The sequence below is a fragment of the Cupressus sempervirens genome, chromosome 5 (genome assembly GCF_028749045.1).
Source record: "Cupressus sempervirens isolate cs-2001-9-10 chromosome 5, ASM2874904v1, whole genome shotgun sequence".
Lineage (NCBI taxonomy): Eukaryota > Viridiplantae > Streptophyta > Pinopsida > Cupressales > Cupressaceae > Cupressus > Cupressus sempervirens.
The window spans coordinates 564,897,321-564,924,080 of NC_143122.1; the positions used below are offsets into that span (position 1 = coordinate 564,897,321).

General features: G+C 33.2%; 1 pseudogene; it reads left to right on the forward strand.

The window, feature by feature from the left end:
* The window catches only part of LOC149557184 (importin subunit alpha-1-like), a 120,670-nt pseudogene extending 94,676 nt beyond the window's left edge, over positions 1–25,994 (forward strand).
* The last annotated feature ends 766 nt before the right edge of the window (positions 25,995–26,760 follow it).

A 26,760-nucleotide genomic window follows, 5' to 3' on the forward strand; every position in this document is an offset into this window, starting at 1 on the left:
AGGTGAAGACCTCTTTGAGGAACCTAAAGATGAGGTACTTAGTAGTCTACCAAGCTATTTTTAGGATAGATCTTTAGTTCTTATTGAGCCTATGTAGCCTATTAATCTAGATATAGAAGAGTCCCCCGAAATCATTCATGTGGCTCAATCTCTATTAGTGGAAGAAAAGGAGAACTTCACTAAGTTTTTCCAAGACAAAAGGATAAACTTCATGTGGACCTATTTAGATATGCCTGGCCTTGACACTAATTTAATCATGCATCATTTGTCTATCTTTCTCGGTGTCAAACCTATCAAGAACTTGATAAAACTACATCCACATGTAGCTCTCATGGTTAAGGAAAAACTAGAAAAGATCTTAAGTGAAAAATTCACTAGAGCTATTGATTATGTAGAGTGGATCTCCAACATTATACCTATGTCCAAACATGATAAGTCCGTTCGAGTGTGCACTGATTTTAGAGACTTAGACAAAGCATTCCCTAGGGCTAATTTTCCACTACCTAACGTAGACATGATAGTAGACATGACCATGGGTTATGAAATGTACTTTAATGAACAGCTTCTCTGGGTACAATTAAATTAAAATCTCCCCTCTAGATCAAGAGAAAATAGTCTTTACATGTGCATGGGGTGCCTTTTTTTGGAATGTCATGCCTTTTGAGTTATAAAATGTAGGAGGTACCTATCAACGATTCATGACCACCATCTTCCATGATATGTTGCACAAATATGGAAAACTATGTTGATGATACATTGGCCAAATCTTTAAAAAGAGATACACATCTTGATGACCTTAGTTTGATATTGTACTGCATGGAACAATTTCAACTTAGGTTAAATCCCAAAAAGTGTGCCTTTGGTGTCACATTAGGAAAATTGTCGGGCTATATCATATCAATAAAAGGCATTGAATTTGATCCCAAAAAGGTGCAATCCATCATGGAAATGCTTCCTCATAGGAATATCAATCAATTAAGAAGTCCTCGAGGATGTCCACAATCTATTAGGAGGTTCATATCTCAATTGGCTGATAAAGTTTAATCTTTTAATAAGAACTTGCACAAAGGCTCCACATGTATTTGGAATGAATACTTTCAACAAAACTTAGATCAAATTAAAGGATATTTTGCCAAACCTCCAGTATTGATGTCACCCATACCAAGAAAACCTTTGATACTATATCTCTCAACTATAGATTCTTCACTAGGAGCATTATTAGCACAAAGTGATTAGGCCACAAAAGAGCATGTACATCAATCTCACTTTGGTGTCTAATTTGAGATGAACTACAAAAACATTGAGAAGGCTTGCCTTGTAGTGGTATTTTCCTCCCAAAATATTAGACACTACATGTTGGCTCACACAGTGCATCTCATCACAAAGATTGACCCCCTCAAATATCTATTGAGTAAAGCTACACTTATCAGACATCTTGCTAAATGGATGATGATTCTCTTTGAATTTTGTTGAGATAACATTGAAAAGATCATTATTGAAAGAGATCATCGAAAGAGGGAGATTGTTGAAGAAGACTATGTGTTTCAATAATTTTTTTGTCATTGATGTCAAACCTACTAGTTGTTGGTAAGACAACTACTTATAAGATTCAAGTACTATCACTTAGTTGATTATTGAAGAGAATTTGATCAATAAGATGTAACAAAAGAACCTAGAGGAAAGGTTGAGCTATGGTTATGTAATGAAGTGCAAGGATTAGTTAAGATGGTGATGGCATGATTTATTTATAATATACTTAAGGTTACAAATGATGGCTACACTAAGAAAGTTTAGAAGAACAAGTTACACAAAGTTTGTTTGCCAAGCTTGACTGAGTAGATAGTATATGTCGAGAAAATTCAGTGCAAGCCGAGTAGAAAGTTAGTTGGAGCCAAGTAAAAGAAAATTCTAGTGGATGTCGAACAAGATACTTGATGCTGAGTAAACTTTAGTTAACACCAAGCATCAATAAACTTTAGTTGATGCTGAGTGATTTTATAGAGGATGCCAAGAAATGCAATATATGGTGAGCATCATAAGATTGATAATGTCGAGCTACTGCATTATTTAAAAGATCAAAGATTTGTTGAATCTGAGCTAACAAATTTGTTTTCTTGAATTTTTTGAATCAGGTGGAAGATAAGGCTAACGAGTTGGTAGCATAAAATTTGAGGTAAACCATTTTTAGGTGAATTCAAATGGATTCTAGAAGAAGTTTCTAGAAGAGATATGAGATATGGGGTAGATACATCGTATCCTACCTCATCCATCCAAACCCTAGATTTTGATGATGGAAAATGAGTGGGAAGATATCTTAATTTATATTTATAGGAATTTCTGGTCATGAAGCAAAGTTGTCATGTGCAAGAACCTAAGGAAGAGAAGGTATTAAGGGTTTTGCTTCATCAAGTGACCTAAGAGAAGAGTCTACAATGGCATGTTAAGCAAGAAGCCTTAACGAGATGAAAGCTTGAAGGGTGAACAAGCTATCAAAGTTGCAAAGCATGAAATCCAGGTAGAATTTAAGACTGAATAGAGATTTTTAATATGCAAGAGAAGTTGTAGGTTGTATTAGATCAAAGCTCTATTGTTACTCTCTAACAATTGTATCAATCTAGGGTAAATCCTTTGGATTAAGGTTGATCTAATAGTCATTTGTAAATCCTTTAACCAGGTGGCATTCCAAGTGAATGGCCTAAAGTCCTCTAACAAGGCTCACTTCTAATAGGGTGATTGAAATCCCTTAACTAGGTCACATTTAACAATGTGTATTGTAACCTTTAACAGGGTTGGCCTTTCATAGGGCATCACTTTAGAAGAATGAAAAGAGAAGCATGTTACTGGTGGTATTTTCCAAATTGGATTTCCATGTAAATCATTATGTCAAGTGTGTTGATGAATATGTTATGTTTCATGCTTTACATTTTTGCAAGTTGATTTGACAGTAACCTACAAGTTTTAGTGATTGCATAATCTTATGGATGCATGCATGGATATGAATATTTTATGGGTTCATTAAGCTGTGAAAAGTTTTACTTATACATCTGGACCTTGGATAACTAATTTAACACCCCCCCCCCCCCCCCCCCCCCCCCACCACCACCTCCCTCTCAATTATTCTAAAGTATTCCAACAAATTTGACATTCAGTATATTAAATGCAAAGCTATCAAGGGGCAAGCCATAGTTGATCAGCTTGCTAATTTTCCATTGCAAGATATCGCTCCTATGCAAATTGAATTTCCTAATGCTTCCATTATGTATATCACTAAAAGAACATGGAAGATCTTCTTTGATGGTTATCACACCCACAATTGGGCTAGTGTAGGCATTATGTTTATCACACCTCATGGTTACACAATCTTGAAGTCTTACAAAATCTTATTCCAATACACTAACAATATAGTCCAGCATAAGGATTAAATGAATGGGATTAAAATGGCTTTAGAATGGAGGATCATAAAGCTACACATTTATGGAGACTCCCAACTTTTTATTAATCAAGTTACTAATGATTATCAAACCAAAGATGACAAGTTGGTACCCTACAAGAAATTGATTGATGCCTTATGTAACTATTTCATATTTGTGACATTCCAATAAATTCCTAAGGAAAAAAATAAGGTTGTAGATTCTATGGACACTCTAGCATCTATTATTCAATTACAAGAACATGAATCATGATTTGAGTTCTTGGTGGAATAATTATGTTACCCCACATATGACTTCTCCAACAATCATGTGACCTGCACTATTTTTGGTAAGGACTCCTCATGTTACTACACCATTTTCTCCTACCTATGTGATCAAATCATTCCTAAAAATCTCAAGTGAAACCAAAAATGCTAACTCCTTCATAATGCTTCACACTACACCCTAGTCTCTGGTGACTTGTATATGAAGGTTCTAGATGGAATGTTTCATAGGTTTCTAGAACTATAAGAGTCCAAAAAGGCATTAGTCAAAGTTCACGATGGCATTTGTGGGGCACACTCTAATGGCCTTGCACTTTCTCAAAACTACTTAGAGTGAGCGACTATTGGTCAACCATGTAGGCTAACACTATTTGACATGTTATATCTTGTAAAAAATGTTACCTACATGGTAACTTGATTCATGCTCCTGGATGTGAGCTTATACCTTCTATTACACATTGGCCTATCCATTAGTGGTACTTTTATTTGGTGGAAAATATTCATGCAAGTTTGTCTAGTGGTCACAAATTCATCATTACAATGATTGAATATTTCACAAAATGGGTTAAAGTTGTACCTTTATCTACTACTACAAGCAAGCATGTTGCCTTGTTTATTCTTAACCATATTATTTGTCTCTGTGGTATCCTATCCTCTATTTTTATTGATAACAAAGGAAAATTTAAAAACAAGGAACTAAAATAGCTTTGTAAGAAATTCAATATCAAGCAACATTGGTCCTCAATATACTATCCCCAAGAGAACGGCCAAGATGAGGCCTCTAATAAGACATTGTTCAAAATCCTACATAGAATGGTTCACAAATCAGGTAGAGATTGGCACCTACATATCAATTCAACACTATGGACCTACAGGACCACTATACATACTCCTATAGGGGCTGCACCTTTTTTGTTAGTCTATGGTTTTGAGGTTGTCTTACCCTTAGAAGTTGAGATTCCCTCACTACAAGTCTCCCTATATGGGTTGATAAATGATAAAGATCGTAGGGATATGAGGATACAAGAGCTAGAAACCCTTGATGAGCACCACAAGGCTTCTTTTGATCATATGAGGGCTCATAAAAAATGGATGTCTACTACCTACAACAAAAAGGTTCATCATTGAGAGTTCCAAGTGGGTGAGCTTGTGCTTCGAGAAAACCCCAAGAATCAACAAAATAGGGAACAAAAAGGGAAATTTGAGCCTAACTGATTGGGTTCTTACATTGTCACAATAGTATTTGGATTCAGTGCTTATCAACATTCCACTTCCTAAGGGGAACAATTTACTAAGCCTATCAACATTCTATACCTAAAGAAATTCTATTCTTAAGGCTTGCAACTCAGCTATTTGTATATATCTATTGATCCTAAAAAATCCTTAAAATTAGAAAATGTCCTAAAAAATGATCATGTCAGTGAAAACCTAGCAATGGGCACAATGATGTATCACCAAAAAAATTCAAAAATATGAAAATTTTGAAAAATACAAAAAATTTGAAAAAAATCTTGAAAAAATCTACCAAGTGGTGAAAACTTGGAAATAGGCACTACTTGAGACCCTCGCACCTATGTCTATCAGTCTTACTCATTCCCTACACAACACATTTCCTAGCTTAGAATTGTCTCTTGTCCTCATCTTGGGGGAAGAATTCATGCAAAATAGTGTTTCTCAACACTACCCCACCTTGACATCGAGTATTTCTTAACACTTTTTGGATACTCTACCTATTGTCTAGGGTGCTACAATATTTCTCACTATCATATTCTAGTTATGATGAAATATCCATGTGATATAGACACACACACTTAAACATTAAAATTCTTAAGCTATGGTGAACTTTATCATCTTTGTGTGTTGTTTATGATGATTTCTTTACCAAGTGTTCGCTCCCTAATAATCTTTCGAGGATGTCATGGACTAGAAGACTGGGTGCATGGAGCATATTTTGCTTGCTTTTTTCTTGTGGGTATACTTTTTATCCTAAGGTGTTTAAAGAATTCATACCTATCCTACTTGACACTTTGAGCCTACAATGTATCATCCTTGTTTATTTTCACAAGACCACACTTGGGGGTTATCTTGGCACTTATGCCTTGATATAGGTGTAATCTTGCTATACTAAACCTAGGGAATCTAACTACATTAGTCATCTTGACCTACATTTGATTCTTAGGTTTGATTCCCACATCTCTATCTAACATTTATCTTGTTCATATCCTCATGGTTATACGAGTGAGCATTGTATGATCTTTCGATGTCCCTAATAATGCTCAATGATGAAATTGGAGTTTAAATATTTTGTGTCCCTTGCAAGTAAACTATTTTGTATGCTAGTTTTGATTATAGGCTTATTCTAGCTTAGTATTTCATTTTGCATATGGAGAGATCTCTCTCTTCATCTTTTATGGACACTTTAGCTAACTGCATTCATATCTTCTCAATATTTCTCTCAAACATGTCTTTCATTCCTTGTCCATCATATCCACTTTCTTGCTTCTTCCATACTTGTCATCATATCCATAGAACTTTTTGACCTTATTTTGGCCTAATTTTGACATCCTAGATTCATTTTTAGATATCAAAATCAAAATTTGGGTTCATCATGATGGTTAAAATCATATTTTTAAATCATGTCTTCTTCTATGCAGTTAGCTGGCCTTTTAAGGTCTTATCTTTGAATCTTAACTAGGGCATCTTCACTTCTCCATGTCTTCATCATTTCTACACTCCATTAAAACTTTAATTCACGTCCTTCACTTCTAATTCATCATTCTACTTGATTTAACCTAATTTTCATGCTTTATCCTTGTTGGTCAACTCTAGTCAAATTGGGGCATTTTATCACTTCTTTATGCTCACTCTTTGGTTCTAATCGCTTATCTACCATCATGGATTTTTCTATATCTTGATTTCCTCATATTTATCTAATTTTTGCATTTCCTTTACCTCATTTTGATTTCAATCCCAAGGGGGTAGAAATACTTTATCATCGGTTGCTTGCTACAACTATCTATTTCTCAGGAGCATACACTTCAATCTTTCATTTTCTCTTGATCTATCTACTTTCCTTGATGTTTTAGATTAATGCAAAAATAGGTTTTGAAGGGACCCAAAACCCTTTACAAAAGCTAAAGATAAATAGGATGCATCACCAGGTTTTAGAAGGACTTGAAACTTGAAGTTGACCACAAAACATCAAAAAACCAAGTTTTACAAGGACCTAAAACCACTAGAGAAAACAAACAGAAGAAAACATTGGTTTTACAAGGACCTGGAACCTAAAGTTTAATATAAAAATCTTGAAACAACAAAAAAAATAGAACCAACAACTGAGAACATAGCAGAAACTAGCACTCTTGTGAGCTCGACCAGCTCTTAAAGAAGCTCTTTGATGATCTTCACTATCTCCTTACTTGCCTCCATAGTGCTCTAGATGATGTCTTCTATTGCAGATCTAGGAACCTTAGGAGCCTCAATAACCTTTTTCTTCATACTCTACCTTGTTCTCTTACTTGGATTGCCTGACTCTTAACCCCAACTGTATTTGGAGATATAATCTCATCATTGCTTTTCTTTCCTAAACTGGTCATAGCAACACATAAGTTGGAGGTAAAAAGATCCATCTTCTTCCCAATATCCTTGATCAATTGTCAAAGTTCTAGTTCATACTCCTTAATTTTCTTAGGAATATTTCCAACTTGGATTTCCAAATGGGCTCTCAAAAGTTTTTCATGATCCAACTCTTTCTGCATGTCACCAACTTTTTTCTTTAGCACCATAATCTCATTATAAAGCCATGAATCTCCTTGAAGAGATGCATCAGCTTTATGCTTGGCTCTATGGAGGAAAGATAAGTTCACCTAATGAGAATCATCCCTAAGCCCTTCAGCAGACTTATTCCTAGAGTCAATGGTAGTTTTCTAGTTATCATTTATATTGACTTGGTTCTTGGTGTTTAAGCCATGTTGCTCATTAAGCTCCTCTTTATTCTCCTTACTTAGACCATGCTCTTTCATGATAAGCTCTTTTCCATCATTATTCTTTTCAATTTCCATATCCATTTTATCCTCAGTAGAATCCCTTTTTATGGGTGAAGGGTGAGCACTTTGATTCCCCTCATTATGCCCCAAGTCTTCAAACCCAACATTAGACTTTGTTTTCCTTTCTTTACTACTATCCATGTTATCCTTACTGGCTAAAATACCTTTTCTTCTAGAGTAACCATCAAGATTTGAACTGAGGTCCCCCATTTCTATTTTATCTTCATCTTCAGCATTATTTTTAGACTTCATAACTTCCTCCACATTTTTCTTCTTTATCTCACTTTTGTTACCCTTCTTGGCATCCTTACTATCTCTAACTCCCTCCTCATTTTTAACCTTAATTTTCTTTGCATAAGGTTCACTAGCAAGCTATTTATGCTTCTTCTCCACAATGGGAGAGGAATTAACATCTTTCTTTTTATAGTAATTTTCAATAAGTAAAATTAGCCCCTCATGGAGCATGGGTCTAGACTCCTTCTTCCTATGGGCCTGGAGACTATGAATCAAAGAGAACTTCAAATAAAATGGGAAAGACAGCCTATCTATATACCAAAAGTGATTTAAAAACACAAAATGAAACTTGTGTACCTTCTTATATCTTCCATCAAGGATGAAATACTCATGAATATGGTATAAAACATCCCTCCATATAACCTTAATCTGACTTAAGTCATAGAAATTGTCACTCTTCTCACACCTTTTCTCCTCTTCATCACTTTTTGGAAATTTCTTGAAGGTAACATTCGAAATGTTGGTCTCCTTGCTAAATTTTAGGCCCTCCATAGGAAATCCCATAATCTCAACGAGAAATTTCTTAGACAGTTTCATAGTAGCCCCATGTATTGTAACACTATCTTCATTCCAGTTCTTGAAAAAATACTCTATTATGTGGGACTTGTAACCATGAAGCTTCTTAATATACACCTTAACTTTCCCTTTTTGGAGAATTTTTCACATAGCCAAATTCACCTTCCTTTCCTTGCAAGTCTTTAGCTCTTATTTCCCTAGCTCTCCACCCATCTCGTAGTTAGTTCTACACCTGCAACAAATCTAAAAAATGGTAACCAAAAAAGAGAACAAAGTATATTTAATCTCCACAAAACTTTTAACCCTAAAAATGTGCTAAGTACTTTCCATGATGGCACAATGGTACCTCTTGGGATACACAAATAATCTATCATTAAATCATCAGTTCTCATCATAAATTTCTCAATCTTATGTAATCTTTCCTTCAATGATATCATAATTTAAAAATGTCATCAACTCACACTCCTTGCTAAGGTAATCCTACCAACTCATCTTAGCTTCCCTATAATCTTCTTTATTGGCTATCCAGTTACTGAATATGTTACCTTCAAGAAAAAATATGAGTAATAATCACATTACCAAAAAATTTAATAAGATCTTTAATTTCCATGATGTTGCCCTCAATACTCCAACTTATCATACTCTTACTATTCAACATATTGACAATATTAAGAGAATCCCCTTCTAGCCATAAATTTGGGAATTCATATTCCAAAGCCATCCTTATCATGAATAATTTTTTTGTAGCCTTAGCTTTATGACCAGTAGATTGACCTATAGGTATAGCAATAGCATCCACTACTCTACTATAATGGTCTCTCAATACTCCACTGCACCCCACTTTTCCAAGATTCCCTTTAGCTGAGCCACCAAAATTACCTTTAACCCATCCCAAAGGGGGAGATCTCCATTTCACATATTTTCTTTGGTCATCCTATTTAGTTTTAGTGCCTTTACTATTTAGAGGATGACTTATTTGGGTTTCATCAAAAAAATTGTTTTGAGATTTGAAATTCTCCTTAATAGCTCTAATAATATTTTGACCCAAAACCCAATCTAGAGTTTCCTTATTTCTAAAAATTATATTGTTCCTCTCTTTCCAAATACCCCACCAGAGATGGGGAAGAGATATCTTCCAAAGAAAACCAATTTCAGCATTCTTTATACAACATATCCAACTCTAAAAATAGTGATCAATCTTATTATGTTGAACCCAAGAGATGTTCCAATATTGAAGAAGATGACCCCAAACATTCTAGCTAAATGTGCAATTCAAAAAAAGGTGATTTCTATCTTCTAAATATATCTTGTAGAGACAATATGTGTTAACCAAATAAACCCCTCTTTTTTGCAAATTATCCAGGGTTATAATTTTATTTTGAATCATAGTCCAGAAAAAGATATTGATTTTAGAAATAAGTCCTTTGATCCATGGTTTAGCCCATATTGGATAATTATCCTTGTTCTCATATCTAAACATAGAAGAGACCTTGAAGTAGCCTCCAAGATCAATCCCCCACACCATAAGATCCTCCTACTATGGATTAAGGCTACAAGCATTTAGGGAAATTTGGATAGTGGAAAATTCTTGATAAATCTCAGCAATATTAACCCACTCATTGTTAATCCAATAATTCTCCAAAAATTCACCATAAATATATTTACAAATTTCTATAGAATCAATATCCTCAAAATCCTCAACTAAAGGGTGATCCAAAAGCCACTCATATCCCAGAATATGACTTTACATCCATTACCAATTTTTCATTTACAGCCTTTATTCAAGATATGTTTAGCACCTTGGACTGCACTCCGAATGGAAAAAGAAGTAGGAATAATAGGGGAGGATAAAAAGTTAGAAATAGTTGGAGCCTCATAAAGATACTTATGTTTACAAATAGAACTCTATTCCTTATTATCATGGTACATTCTCCACCCTTGTTTAGCCAATAAAGCTTTATTCATACTTCTTATAGATCTAATACCTAGGCCACCATCCATCTTAGGTTTACATATCTTTTCCCAAGAAATCAAAGCCATTATCTTCTTTCCTCAGTTCTAGACCATAAAAAATTCCTTTGAATTTTATTAGTAGCATCTACAAATTTAGCTAGAATCCTAAAGAAGCTCAAAGCATAGGTTGGGATACTTTGAAGGAAAGCTTTGAGAAGAGTGACTTTACCTTCTTGACTCAACATATTACCTTTCCAACCAACTAATTTCTTGTTGAATTTCTTAACTAGATTCTCCCAAAAGGTATCTGAAGGGCTAAGCCCTAGAGTGAGACAAAGATAGGAACACATAAAATATCCTATAGAACATCCAAGAATATTAGCAATATTTCTTTTTCTAATTATAGGAGTGTTAATAAAAAATAAAGAGCTCTTATTCCAATTAATCAGCTACCCATAAATACAGGAATAAAGATTGAGAGCCTTTTTAAAGCATCTAGCCTCCCTAACATCAACTTTACCTATCAAAATAGTATCATCCACAAATTTTTTATGAGATAAAATAAGAGGATGAGAAGAAGGTCTCAAACCTTGAATTTCCCCTCTTAAAACCAACTTCCATATATATTTTCCCAAGCTATCTTCCATAAAATTAAAGAGAATAGGAGTGATAGAATCACTCTGCCTCAACCCCCTAGAGGATTTTTTAAAATTTGTGGAACTCCCATTGACTAACACTGCAAGAGAAGTAGTGGAGACCAACTGCATAATTAACTTAATAACATTATCACTAAAGCCAAAAGAAAGTTAAACCTTGTTAAGAAAATTCCATTCAACTCTATCATAAGCTTTATCAATATCAACTATCTTAATAGATCCTTATTTATTAGAAAGAGATAAAGAATGGATATTTTCATGAACATATATAATAGAGTTAAGAATTTGTCTTCCAGGAATAAAGCCATTATGCTACTTAGAAATTAGATTAGGAAGGATGCTCAATAATCTCAAAGTGAGGACTTTAGAAATGATTTTATAACTTGAATTACAAAGGCTAATAGGTCTAAACTATTTAGGTGAGTCAGCTCCAATCTTCTTTTGAATAAGACAAAGAAAGGTAGAGTTAATTTCCTTTAGCATTCTTTTAGCTCCAAATAATTCTTTGAGAGCATCACACACATCTTTGCCAACCAGTTTCTATTGGAAGATTGGGGATATTGTTAGAAGATTGGTTAGAAGCATGAATTTTGATGATATGATGATATGTTACATTCATGACTAAGTTTTTCATTGATATCAACATAGCATGTTTAATGTCTTCTGTGGTATCTATCAAAAGAACATTGGAAAGATCAAGTTGGCACAAATACCTAATTGAGCATGATAACCACCAAAGGTTATGGAAGATAATTCTAAGTATCTGATATATGTAGTTAATGTTAGAAGTAGAAAGGATAAGTCTAAAAGAAGTTATGTAAGTTTTGGTGATGTCTATTTTGAGATAGAGTTTATAGAGGCATGTTCTAGTAAACTTGTTATATCTCTTAGCAGATTTTATATCTTGATGATCAAGGTTGAGGACATGGAGAAGACATGCTGAGGATGACATGGCTAAGCTCACTCATCATATTATTGCATGTACAAAAAGTTATTCAAGTTTCAAGGAAAAAGATTAAGGTTATCACTAAGTATAACATGTTCTTAATGTGGTCCTATAATAATTAATTGAGTAGGTCTAATAGTCAACTTAGGGAATTGTTGTTATGGACTTGGTATAAAGGAAGGATGTTTTCCTTTATCATGGAATGTGAAGATATGATTGAATGATCAATGATAAGCAGTAGAGAGTGTGGAATGAAAAGTTGAACAAAGCAGTGTGGAAGTGAGGAAACTTCATTACTGAGGTTTTACTAAATGATCTGAGGTTTGGTATTTGGATCCAAGGTTTGAGACCTAGTCTACAAGGTTTGATAGTGATTGGTCTAATTGATAGGATAGAGGAAAGAGTAGAGGAAAGAAGAAAATAATAGTAAATTGCATGATTGAGTAGTGAGCTCTTCTTGTAGTTGAAATTGCATGTTTGGGCGATGGGCTCTTCTTGCATACATTATACCACAACTCCTAACAAGGTTGCCACAACTCCTAATAGGGTTGGAATCTCCTAACAAGGATTCAAAGTCTCCTAACAAGGACTCATTTTACTAAATGTTGTAATAGACTCCTAATAGGGTCCATCCTCTAACAAGGAATATTTATATTATTACATCATCTTGTGGGCATCATTCCACTAGGGTTTTCTCTCTGATCAAGGGTTTCCCTAGTCAACATATTTGGTGTAATTGTCTATGTGCATCTTTGTATGCTTTTTGTTTACTTTGGTTGAATGGTTAAGTTTTTTAAAAGAAGATAAATGTTTTAATTGTTGGATAATTGATTCAGCCCCCCCTCCCCTCAGTTATCTTGGTGGACTATTGTTTATAATAGTTTTCACCCTTTCTTAAATAAAAACATAAGGAATCCATCTAGCCCTAGGGATTTATCTCCTTCAAAAGAGCATACAACTTTGAAAATTTCCTCTCACTTGGAAAAAGCACGTAGCATTTTATTCTTCTCATTGGACACCAGAAGGGAAATAGCTTCAAGCAGCTCAAACTATTTAGTTTCATCAACATTAGGGTTAGAAGACAATAGAGAAAATAAAAGGAGACTATTTCATTAGGAATATCCTTTTCATTATTAGTTTTTTGTCTTCATTTAATAAGGTTAGATATACGATTCTTGGCTCTATGTTTCATAGTTGACAGATGAAAAAATTTAGTATTTTGTCCCCTTCTTCTAGCCAAAAGGATCTAGACCTCTTCTTTAGAAATGATGTCATGGTCATCCATAACTTTTCATTTTCTTCCTTAACCAACTCCATTGAGTATCCCTCATTTTGGATTTTATCTTGGATAGATTTAAGATCATTTTTTAGATTTGATTTTCTTTCAAAAAAATTCCCAAAGGATCTTTTATTCCATTCTCTAATTCTCTTTTTGACATCCACATTTTCTCATATTTGAATGGGAAATTATTCCTGGCTTGAATAGCGTCTACCTTAAGAAAAAGAGGAAAATGGTTAGAGGCAATCTTCTAAATAGCATTGAGATTACACAAAATATCTATAGTCTAATCTAGAGATATAAGGACTCTATCTAAATGAGATTGGATACAATCATTTCCAACTCTTTTATTACTCCAAGTGAAATCAATCCCTTGAAGATCTAAATCCATTGAGCCTTCATTATTAATAAAGTCCATAAAATATAGTCTTCCTTCCAGTTGACTAACATTACCTCCTTTTTTTTCATGTTCATAAAGAGGAACATTAAAATCCCCTAGAAATAACCATCTACCATAATAGTCAACACTCTTAAGCTTAGACAAAGAATCACAAAATTTTTTTCTAGAATTCTTATTATTAGAAACATACACATTAACAACATACCAATAGTTATCTAGGGATAAAATTTGAATCTTAATAGAAATAAAAAGTTTTTTGGCATCCATCAGGGTACTAGAGAAAGAAGAATGCTTTCACATAATCATCATTCCCCTAGAAGCACCTTCAGAACTACTAGCCATGATATAGTAGTTATTGAAATATTTCTAATTTAAAGCTTTATTTTTGTCCATTTTAGTTTCTTGGAGCACCAATTTATTAGGATTGTGCCCTCTAACAAAATTTTGAACAACATCAAGTCTATGGATACTATTCATCCCCCCAATATTCTAGGTGATAACTTTCATAATAACTTTTTAGGGATAAAATCCAGAATAGTTGTCTGCTTCCCATCAACAATATTTTGCAAACTTTCACTTTCTCTTATCTTCCTAGTTGTTTTTCTACCAACTTTCTCTAGAGTCCCAACATTCGATTCAATTTAAGAGAGCCAATTTCCAATTTACTTCTTTGGTTCACAACTCCTATGAGAAAAGGGTTAGCCTTTTTATCTATTTCCTTCCTTTGACCCTACTTCTATTTAGGTTTTTTCTTCTCAAATATTAGATCCAAACACTTAGAATCTAATACACTTTCAATAAGAGGAAAATCTTGACATAGAGGATTCAATAGAGAGAGGGTTTCTTCATCCTATGATTCCTCTAAAATTTCAATCTCATCTAGTTGACTACTCCTTTCCTCAAGAATTTCTCTAAATCTTCTATTTCTTCTAGCTCATCATCCTTAATTCGATATATGACCATCTAGTTCATTGGAATATTGGCATCCTCATTATCCTTGATACTAATATGTTCAATGTTTTGGATTTTGTCCTCTTCCTGCTTCAGCTTCTCCTTATTTTGATTCACTTGGTCATCTTTCAGTTCATGCAAGACTATCTTATCAGAGAGAGCTTTAGGTTTCCAAACCCTTTTTTCAACCTTTTTTCCATATTCACCATCTTTAGTTTATTTTTATTTTTCAATGGACAGTTTTTTGCCTAGTGACCCTATTTTTTGAAGACAAAACAAGCATTAGGAAGATCTTGAAAACAAATCTCTTGCATCCACTTTCCTAATTTTGAATTAATTTCCACCTTTTGGGGAAGGTTCTAGGTCTAGATTTCATCATATTTTCAATAGCTATAAGTTCTCAAAAAGAAACAACTATCCCTTTTTAAATATCTTCATGCCAAAACTCAAGAGGGAGCCCTGGGAGTCTAATACATACTAGAGTAGTAAGGAAGAAAGCATCAAAGAGATCTATATTTGGTTCCCACTTTTTAATCATCAAGGTGCTATTACCAAAAGACCAAGGACCTCCACATAAAACCATATTTAAATCTTCCTTACATGTGAAAATAAAGGAGAAGAACTCTTTCACCATTATAGTGATATCTACTTGACCTCAAATAGCCCATTTCCTTTTATTCATTTTTCTAAGGGCACCAATATCTGGTTAGGGCCCCAGAAATTTCCCAACTAGGGTAAAATTTATATTCAAAATAGAATAATAAACTATCAAATCTAGGATAAAAATCTAAAACTCACCTTTTTCCCAGTAGGATTTTGAAGTAACAGGTGGAAAAGATGACTTTCCTCCTGGCCTTTTTCAAAAAAAAGAAGACCACTTTCATTGACCCACTTCAAAATCCTCTTTCTTCTACTCCTTAGCATGTGATCCTTCAGCATTCCTACCCACATCCACTGAGATATTCCCCTCCTTTAGTGGGTCCCTTATTTGGACTAAGCTCTTGGTTAGAGGATCAAAATGATTATATTCAGAGACCCCACATCTTCTAGAACATAAACCCAACAAAAATTTGTCTTCTTCCTACTCCAAAGGCCCACTAAAATATGTATCTACCTTCCCTGCACCCCCTTCTAAACTCCTCGCTTCCAAAATCCCTATACCACCAAGGTGAATCCCTTTAGCTATATTCCTACCAACCAGGTTCTCACCTACTAGAGCTCTACTAGACCCCATAATTATTACACAAGCATTTATTCTCTCTCCTAGTGTTTAGTATTATCACTACCAAGCTGCACATTAAAGAATTGCTATCTCATTTTGCATTTCATGCTTTAAAATCAAATCTCTCTACCTATTGCTACCTACTTCACTTATGTATCTTTGATCCCATGTGTTCCCAGATTGATCACACATTAGTCAAAGAGGGGAAAATTTAATCACCCAAAAATGGTCATCTAGACTATAAGCCCCCATCTCATTATTTTGGCTAAATTATTTAATCATTTGCCTAGGCCAAAATTCTAAAAATCAACTTATTTTATTTTAATCTATAGTTTTCCTATAGTATCCTAATTCTATATTTGATTAAAATAACATGTCCCTCTTTTAATTAAATAAAAGACCCCATTCCTTTAACCCACTCAATGTGCCCATATAAAGTCCTTCTTCTATTTACAATTTAAAAGAAAAGGCTTTTGTTTCACATTAAAAGTCAACTCCTTTTCATTGGGTCACTTGCTCTTACACATGGATCATACCAAAAGCCAACTCCCACCCTTCATTATCCATTCCTTGATCTTGATCTCAACTGTTTGTCTACCTTTAAAAGAGAGAGCTCTCTCCTTCTCAAATGATCTCATTTTTCAATATTTTTATGCTATAGTTTTCTTAGGAGGTTTTCTTGAGAGTTTTAATGGGGAATTTCCTACTTCTTATCTTATTCTCTCATCATCATCTTCATATTATCTTAGATACATTTGTAAATAGTTTAGCTTACTTTTACAATAGCTCAAATCACCTAGTTAATTAGTATGGCTTGGTAACATGGTCATATTGTTAGTATAGTTACATTGTGCATTACATTATAGCTTAGATCATTTCTTGCATTGTGTTCTTCAGAACTCCTTTGGAAACTTGCATTATTGTTCTTGTCTTAGGAACCTCCCATTGCATGGTTTACTAGAAAGGGTTGCATCTCTAAGGCTCATTTGAGAGCTCATTTCATACTTTGGATAGGGAGCTCTAAGCTGGCATTCAAGTGTTCCAATTCATGGGATATCTTAGATAGAAGGGCTTAGAGAAGTGCACTTTATTGCATGAGATTCATTGTATCTTTCTTCATCAAATAGTTCTTCAACAATCTCTTCTTTGTATTGGGCATCATTTTGTTGTATTTGCATATCATTCCTTCTCTTCAAGGATTGTCTTAATATTTTCTTTATAGCCTTGACTTGTCCATAAGCAACTTGAACATCAATCTTCTAGATCTAAATGATCTTTCCCAGTTTGTAGGCTTCCATCTTCAAGATCTTTAACTCCTAAGTGGTTAGACTTTTTCTAAGAGTACACTTCTAAGATACCAATTGTTGGAAATCTAATAGGTAAAGTGTGATATTGAGAGGGGGGAGGGATATCATCACTACTCAGTCTCTACACTCTTATTCACCTCCAAAACTTTGCATGTAATCAGAATCTTCACACACATGTGCCCATACAATTATGCATCAAACTAGCTAGGTCATAGATCCTCCTTAAATAGATGATTAGGTGAACCTTCTAGATCTAAATCAATAATCAAGGATCAACCATTTTTTCTCTTAATCCTTGCATTATTATGAGTGGTGAATTCCCTTACCTAGGGATTAATGATCTTTCTTTAAATGCACAATCACCTCCTTGATTACCTTCTCAATCTTCAAAAATACACTTTCAAATTGATAAAAATTGTTAACATAAGATTTTTTGCCATTCCAAATAAATATGTTAAACTATGTTTCTTGACGCTTACATCACACTGACACTTAGTATAAATTGTCTCTTCATGTTGTCAATCAGCCTTAACTATACTCGACATAAATTGAATAACTCAACCTATATATCACTTGACATCAACTGATATCCCTAACAAACTTGGCATTCACTAGAGTACTCAATGACCATTAGCTTATTGGTTGTGACTACTACTCGACACATTACTTGGAATATTTACAATTCTTCACTCCTTAGCTTGACCTATATAGGATGGCTCAGTCATAGTAATGACCTTACTTCTTCAGTATTGACATTTTACTTTCCATTATTTACCTCAACATTTGATGTTGGTGCTCAGTTCATATAGTCCTTTCTCAGATGAATGACCTTATGACAATTGAAAGATATTCATCCAAAAAAAAAATCCTAGCATAATTCGCTAAAATGTGTCTATACTTTCCATAATATAGACAATTTACTTAATTAATTTAATCCCAATTTATGCTATCACCTTGATTGGGTTCTTTTTGTAACCTTTAGGTGTCCAATTGCCTTGCCCTTGCAATAACCATTGAATTTAAGTTTATGGTATAATGATTATTCTAAGAGGGATACTCCTAAGAATGCCTATAAATATTATGGGATTCACAATATGGCATGTATTATTCATTGTAATGTACCATCTTGCAGGAAGTGGTTACACAACTCCAAGGGGAATACTTTGGGTTTTCACATTGTTAGTCACCTGGTAAGTGACTTCTTTATCCTTTGCTAAACCAATCTGTATGTTGTTTATTTTCTCCCTGTTGAGCAGTTATATGTTTTCCTATAATTTTCATGCTAATCTATTATGGTTGTTCTTGTAAGCTCTTGCCAAGTAAATATGCATTTTCTTGTTTTCCTCTACGAAGCAATTCCATATATGTTTATTTTCTGTGAGTTAACAATTTTGTTTTAACTTCAATTCTGTACATGTTTATTTTACCACTAATAAGCAATTATAATTTTTTAAATCATTTCTCATCCTACCTTTTTATTGTGAAATTACCAATTCTTGTGTAAAGATGGAGTTTGCAATATGAGTACTTTTTTGGCATATCCTCGTATTGGATACTGGAGATTGTGAACATAGATTTTGGCTAAGCCCACCCATGAATTAGTTGCCCTTAAGTTGTTTGCTAATTGACACCTCCTTACCAACCAATTCTTTATGGGAAAATCCTCATGGTTCAAAAACTCAAGACTCGTTGTTTGGAAACTCAAGATTTGAGCTTTACCACCTAGTGTGGCTTAAGTTGCATCCCATTACTGGCCTATTTCTGTTTGTTCTAATTACCTTCCTTACTAACTGCTAAGCAATTTTGGTTTTGCTTATTTTCCCCCTGCCAAGAAATTTCTCTTAAAAAAACTAGGCTCTTCCTATACCAAGTAATCCTGATTAATCTATTGACCCCCCTTACGAAGCAAATTTATTTCTACATACTTCCCTTATGAAGGTATTATATTTTTTTGTATTTACTCCTTGTATAATAAATATAACTATTATGGCTTTACTCACATTTTGACTGCAAAGTAATACTTTTTAAGTCAATTTCTCCCTTACTGAGAGCTTCCATTATTAGTTGTTTCCACTTGCTAACCTTTTTTTGGTTTTTTAGGAAAATGGGGAAAGGTAACTAAATAATGGTGCTTGTGACAAGCCCTTCAATTCTATCCTTTAGTACTTATTTCTTTCTAACTTACAAATACCTTCATTTTTTATATGTTTTCCATATAGCAAATAGTGCCTTTTGTTTAAAAGCAAAATGTATATGTAGTTTTATGGGTTGTAGATCAACGAGATAGAAATTTGTTGTGTGAGACTACTCTTGTTCTTGTTGAGTGTGCTATCTCTTGAATTTAGATAATAAGCCCTTCCAGTTTTACCTATTTTTTCTATACTAAGCAGTAGTCATTTTTCTTAAGATAAAAGGTAAAGGTAGTTTTATGGGTGGTAGATGAGTAAGGTACAAGTTTGCTATGCGAGACTGTTCTTTTCTTATATGCTCTTCCTTTAAATCATGTCATATTTTTTGATACCTAATTTGAAGTCCTTCCATAGTATGATTATGCCTTTTGGGAATTCTTTCTTTGCACTTCCATATGGTAATATACTAAAATTTCCTCGTGCATTTTTTCCCTTGAAGTGTCTACCATTTCATGAATTTTACCAATTATAGGGATCCATGAGTTCATATGAGGAAATGAGCCTCTACGCAATTTTTCAAGTACCAAAGTTCAGGCCAAGATATAGACAGGGCCAATAATTGTACCTAATCTAGCAACTTTGGTAACCTTACCTAACACTCTTTTTGTCCTTGCTCTACCCTGTTGCCTTGATCTGCCTAAGTTACAATTGTAGGGCACTGCAACTCTTCTCTGCATCATATCATAACTACAATACATCCATTAGTCATCTCGAATTGGGCAATTTTAATCGAAATCTTTTAGTCTTATATTGACTTTCTTTTTTATTGAGATCATTGCAATTTTTTACCAAGGTTGGACAGAAGTGTAAAGTGGAATAACTCAAATTTCCTCGCTATTTTGTTACTATATTTTTGCCATTAGAGTCCCCAATTTACAACTCAAAGATTTCAAAAATTCTCCAAGGTGAGCACATCAAGAACAATTAAAGGTTCAACAAGAGAAGTATCCTGGAAATGAAAAACTAGATTGTTTTCAACAAATACAATCTGCATAATTACAAAATCTAACCAAGTATCATGGGCATGTCAATAGCATCTGCACCATCCAAAGCTCTTTTTTTGGCATAGGCAATAATAATGCTAGAAAAGGTTGTGTGATTTAGCTTTATACCTGCCAATTGCATTTTCTTGAATATAAACACACATGTTATATATGTTTTTAAACATATATACTTATATGTACATATCTAATAAAAACTAACACCCTTATTTCAGGCACTAAGAAGGTATAACATCCTAATTTGTTTGCCCTACAAAATCCATGATACCAGTTCATATTTTTATAACTTTTCTCTTGTTAATATTATTTTTTGTTAATTGATGTTTTTTAAAAAGTTGCTAATCATTTTGTTTCATAGAATGCTTCAATACTAGTCAAAGCCATTCCAAAAAAGAAGGATAACAGCAGTTCTAAAGAATCTAATACTGAAGAATCTGAAGAGAATGGTATAGAGGCATACTCTATTTGAAGTTGAGGCAATTCTAGATAGCATTATATTTCATTTTGTTTAATGTATTCTTTTTCTATATGCATTTAAAAAGAAATGTACTTTTTCTTTGAAGCACATAGCCTTGTGATCCTTTATGTATGCCTTTATGTATGGAAAGTCTATCTAAATATTTTTGACTAGGGAACATAGCTTTTCAATACCTAGTTTCTTGACCTCAAATGTTCAATTATCCTATTAATTTGTTATGTATTCATAATAAAATAAAAGATGTCGTCAAGTAGTTAAGCTCTTGTTTAGGGTTTATGGTGTGCCTAAAATTTCTTTTTAAACTAAAATGCCACTTTTTTCTTGATGTTGTTTCTAATGAAGTCCATTCTCTGTGTGAGAATATCAACTGGTTTCTCTTGTATGAAATTCAAGTTGCTTGTTAATATATTTTGTATAACAATTTTATTGTATTTTGCATTTACAGAATGTTTTTTTACCAGTGAAAGCCCCCCCAAAGAAAGACATAGTCTCTAAAGAATCAGACAGTAAAGAGTCTAAAGAGGATACTATACAAAAGGTAGATTGCTTAATCTCTTTGCAATGAGGATAATGCTAATTAACATGTGAGTTTTCTTCAAGTTGTTTCTATCTTTGCATTTTCAAAAATCCTAGGCAGAATGCCACGTCTATTCAGCAGGCATTTGATGCTTTTGAAGATCACTCTCATAGTTGCATGCATGGAACTATTTGCATAGGTAGATTATTTGAGTTTTTTCATCAAGAGTGAACCATTTTGTTGTTCAAATACTTTCTTCTTTGTAATTCCTGACAGATATCAAAGCATTTATTTATGTGTGCTACTACTAGTTCAATTGTCAAAAAGTATTCTTGACAAATCTTATTTATTTACACAACTCCTTTTTTATTTTTTTCATGCCTGAATACATGTTTTATTAAATAAATATTATCAAAAAATTAAGTATACTTTGCTAATTGTTTATAGTTAAGTTAGTTCCTCATTTGAAATGACTTTATGGGGTGTAGTTGAAATTGTTTTTTTTTAAATTGATTGGTATTTTCATTTTTGATGATATAAAACATGCAGTTTAAGATATGTTAAATGTTTAGCTCTCATTATTGGTCATGTTCTATAACTTGTTTGATGGTTTAGTTTTAAGAATGTTTTTCTCAAAAGATAGGTCACCTATTTATTAAAATATGTTTGTTTCTTATATGGGACATATACTTCTATGAGATGCTTCTTATGTGAAAACAATGTTAGTTTCCAAATGTGACAATTGGTTGGTTCAACTTATTTTTTATATTTCTGAATTATAGATGAAAATATTTGTGTTCAGGAAGTTTTTTAATTTTTTTTCAAATTTCAGAAACATGTTTCCAAACCCATTGCTAAATCTGTATCCAAACAAGAAAGCTCCAATGAAGAAGAAACTTATGAGGATAGTGATGATGAACCTACACCCCAAAAATTAGAAGCAAAGGTATATTACAAACATGCGATAATACTAAATAGTATTTTAGTGCCAAAAAGATAGTTACAAGGTCATGAATATGGTAAATATTAGTGAATTAGAATGTGTAGTAACTTGAATTATGTTTATGTTAAACAAAGTATAGTTCATTGTCTTTGCACCAGAAAGAAAATTATGTGGAAGCATTTTAATATTTTTTTCAAATGTCAAAAACTTGTTTCCAAACCCATTGCTAAATCAGTATCAAAACAAAAAAGCTCTAGTGACGAAGAAACTTCTGAGGATAGTGATGAAGAACCTGCACCCCAAAAATTGGAAGCTAAGGTGTATTACTAAATAGTATTGTAGTGCTAGAAAGAGAGTTCGAGGTGATAAAATTGGTAAACATCAGTGAAATATGATGTGTAATGTTCATTTATGCTTGTGATGATAAACTATAGCTATTATCTCTACACCAATTAAATTGATGATCTTGTTATACTATTCTAGCAATATTTTTTTTCCCCTTTTGTGTATATACTATAAATTGGTATTCTTCTATGGGTTTCTATTGTTTCTCTTATTATAACAAAAAAAAGGCTTTGTAGAATTGTTAATTTTTTTCAAATGTCAGAAACTTGGTTCGAAACCCATTGCTGAATTGATATCCAAACCAGAAAGCTCTAGTGAAGAAGAAACTTCCAAGGATAGTGATGAAGAACTTGCTCCCAAAAATTTGAAAGCTAAGGTATATTACATATAATGTGTAAAATATATTGAAGGACTACAAAGAGGCTTTGAGTTTTAGAAAATGGTAAATGTTAGAGAGTTAGGGTGTGAGTGGTGACTTGAGTTTTGATAATCTGTGAATAGAGATTATAGACTATAGTACATTGTGTTTGCATCAATTAGATTAATAAATCCTATTATACTATTGTAGAAATAGCTATTTTTCTCTTCTGCATTCTGTTTTAATTTGTATTCATGTACAAGTGAACCTATAGCTAATGTTTATCAAATAAACAAAAAAATGGTAAGCAATATTTTTAATACATTTTATTGATTCTTTGTTTCTTATGGAAAATTTAAAATCTTGATGCATAGAATACACAAGGGAAAGTCCCTGCAAAGAATGAAGAGACTAGTTCTAAAGAGTCTGATAGTGAAGAATTTGAGAAATATATTAATCAAAAGTAGCAGTTGAACTAGTTTCTTGAAGATGTTTCCTTCTAGTTTTTCTACCAGTTTTAGAGAAGGAGTTGCAATTTATAGGAAAAGCTATGCAAACATTTAGGAATGAGGATAGATTCATATATAATTTTATTAATTATAAAATTGTTAGTCCATTATTTAGAAAAGCTCATGAAGTAATGTATTCACGTGCTATATTATTATCAGTATCACAAAGGTATATTTTTTGAAGGGTTAAGCGATATACTCTAGACACATCAAAAAATAAGTTAGAAAACAAGCATTGATGTTGAATGATTATGTAGGTGGAGGCTACACTATTAATGGAAGAGTTAAATGCTCTTGTGAACAATATCTTTGATGTACAGTTCCAGTGATTCAAAATAATCAATTTTTTCTAACATCTCTAATTGATGTCTAAGTTAAACGGTAAAAGAATGACAATGCTCAATAGGGAATCTCTCAAGGATTTAATGGAAGTCTTGAAGTTGACCTGCATCTCCAACACCTGTAGGGAATGACTCATAGATTCAGTTGTGTCACTACCTATAAGATAATTCCCCAATTCCTAAGAAGGGATGGGGTTGGACATATTGCCCTAGTTCCATGACTGATCCCATAAAAGACCTGAGTTTGATTGCTCTCTTTATATTGTTTCTACTTGTATTTATTTTTTGTTTTCCACATTCTAATGAATCATTGGATGTGATTTTTTACATGCAAAGAGTTGAAAATTATCCGTACTAATTCAATAATATCATGTTTTGAATATTTGTTTCCAATAATGTTTGACTACTAATATTTAGTGGAATTTAATGTAAATGTGATGTCTTTTTAGAAATGCAAAGATCTACTAACTCAAGTGGCTGGTGACTCTCCCAAATGTAGAGATCTAGTTCTTTCTCATGGCGTTCTCATGCCACTTCTTGCTCAGTTGACTGAGCAAGTATTTCTGCCGAGGAAAACCACAACCAACATTTGAGCAAGTATGTCAATTTACCCACATTTTTTCTAAAAAACTAAGTTTTATATTGTTTTTTGTGTCATGCACTTGTTGAATTATGTTTTCCCCCATAAAAAGCCAGCTCTACCTGCACTACAGTGACTTATTCACTCAAATTATGAAGAAGTTCTAACAGGTGCTTGTTGGACTCTTTCTTATCTCTCTGATGGTACAAATGATAAAATTTAAGCTCTGATTGAGGCCGGTGTCTTCTGTAGGCTTGTTGAGCTCTTAATGTAAGTGTAGATCATTTTTTGGTAATGATAGATAGGTGTTATCATTCTTATTTCTTTTTGTAAGGTGCCATAAATAATGGATTAATCCTTTTTGGCTTGATTTTTATTGTTAATAGATGTTTTTAATGTGCACTATAGCTTTGTTTTGGATTTTTATAAAAAAATGCATGCATGCTTCAGTCACCTCTCTCCATTCATCCTTATCCTAGCTCTCCAAATAGTGGGTAATATTGTAACTGGTGATGATTTATAGACTTGGGTATACATGTTCATATCATTATTTTTTGTTAGATTTACATACTAATAATTAGTTGTTATACAAGTGTATGTTGGTGTCATTGGACTAATTTCATTTACTTCTATTATGTTTGTTTTGTGTAAATTTAGTACATAATCAACAACCAAGCACTTCCTTGCCTTTTAGCATTGTTAACCCATAATCATAAGAAGAGTATCAAGAAGGAAGCTTGTTGGACCATTTCAAACATAACTGCTAGCAATAAAGAACATATTCAGGTCTTTCAATTTATTATCTAGAGTATAGAGGCATAAATGTAGAATGGTGTGAAACTAAGATATTTGAAGGCCTGCTTTATACTAACTAATATATTCATTTTCAATTTGTGATTGATGCAAACATCATTCCTCCCCTAGTTCAACTCCTTCAAACTACTAAGTTTGATATTAAAAAGGAAGCAGCATGGGCCATATCAAATGCTACTTCCGGTGGTACACATGAACAGATTAAGTATGTATTTTATTTTTTGATAGCTCACAATAAAATTGTGAATCTAAATTGGTGTGGGAGATATTAGCATAATTGAATGGGTATAATAATGATAATGATGTACTAGAATCATTAATTATATGTTCAAATTTTCATTCTCTTGCATTTAACCTTCAATGCCTACTTTGATTATAATCAAGGATTCATAAAGCCTCTATGTCACCTTTTAGTCTATATAGATCCAAGGATTATAACTATTTGTCTTGAAGGACTAGAGAACATATTGAAAGTAGGAGAAGAAGAGAAGGACCTTGGTAATACAGGAGGTGTGAATTTATATGCTCAGTATATTGATGATGCTAAAGGACTTGAGAAGATTGAGAACTTGCAAAGTCATGATAACAATGAGATTTATGAGAAAGCTATAACCATATTAGAAACATATTGGCTAGAAGATGAAGAAGATGATTAAGCATTACCTATTGGAACTGAGGTTGCTCAGCCAACTTTCAATTTTGGTGCTAATCAACCAATAGTGCCATCTGGTGGATTTAACTTTGGTTGATCAAGTTTTTTTTTTTTTCAATTTGATATTTGTTATTGTGAAAGCCTCTTTGTTTTCATATTTTTAAATATTAGTTGTTCCTTATTTTTAGGGATTTGAGCTACTACAACACAGGGTGGGGGGTTATGCATTGGGTGTGAAGGATGGTTGTTTCTAATATCTCTTATGTATATGTTGGAGTCCATCATTATGAGAAAGATGCTTGGTTTTTTGATGGTTCTGGTGACAGGCTATTTCTGTTGGTATGTCAATCTGATAATGCTAACCAAATCATGTAGACATGAGCTCCTTGGAAATAATGAGTCAGTGGGTTGGCATTTTTTGGTTTGGTATTATAGTTCTCATGTTGTACTATGGTCTCTATCCATAAGGCTATATCAAAGCTACAATAATTAGAAAAATGGACTATCTGAGCAACCATTTGTTCTTTATAGCTCTGTAACAGAGCTTAATGTTGTCTTTGTCATGTACTATGTGCTCTTGGCATTTGGACACAGGTCTCAAGGTCATACTAACCCATGTTATGCATGCATTGTATTCATTTAATAGCAAGAAAAAATGACATTGTTTTCTTGAGCATGACAGTGGGCTTATAGGTAAGGATTCTGAAAAGAGACACTTGTAAACTAAGAACTCTTGACACTTGTATTATTACTAAACATAGTGTATGTCT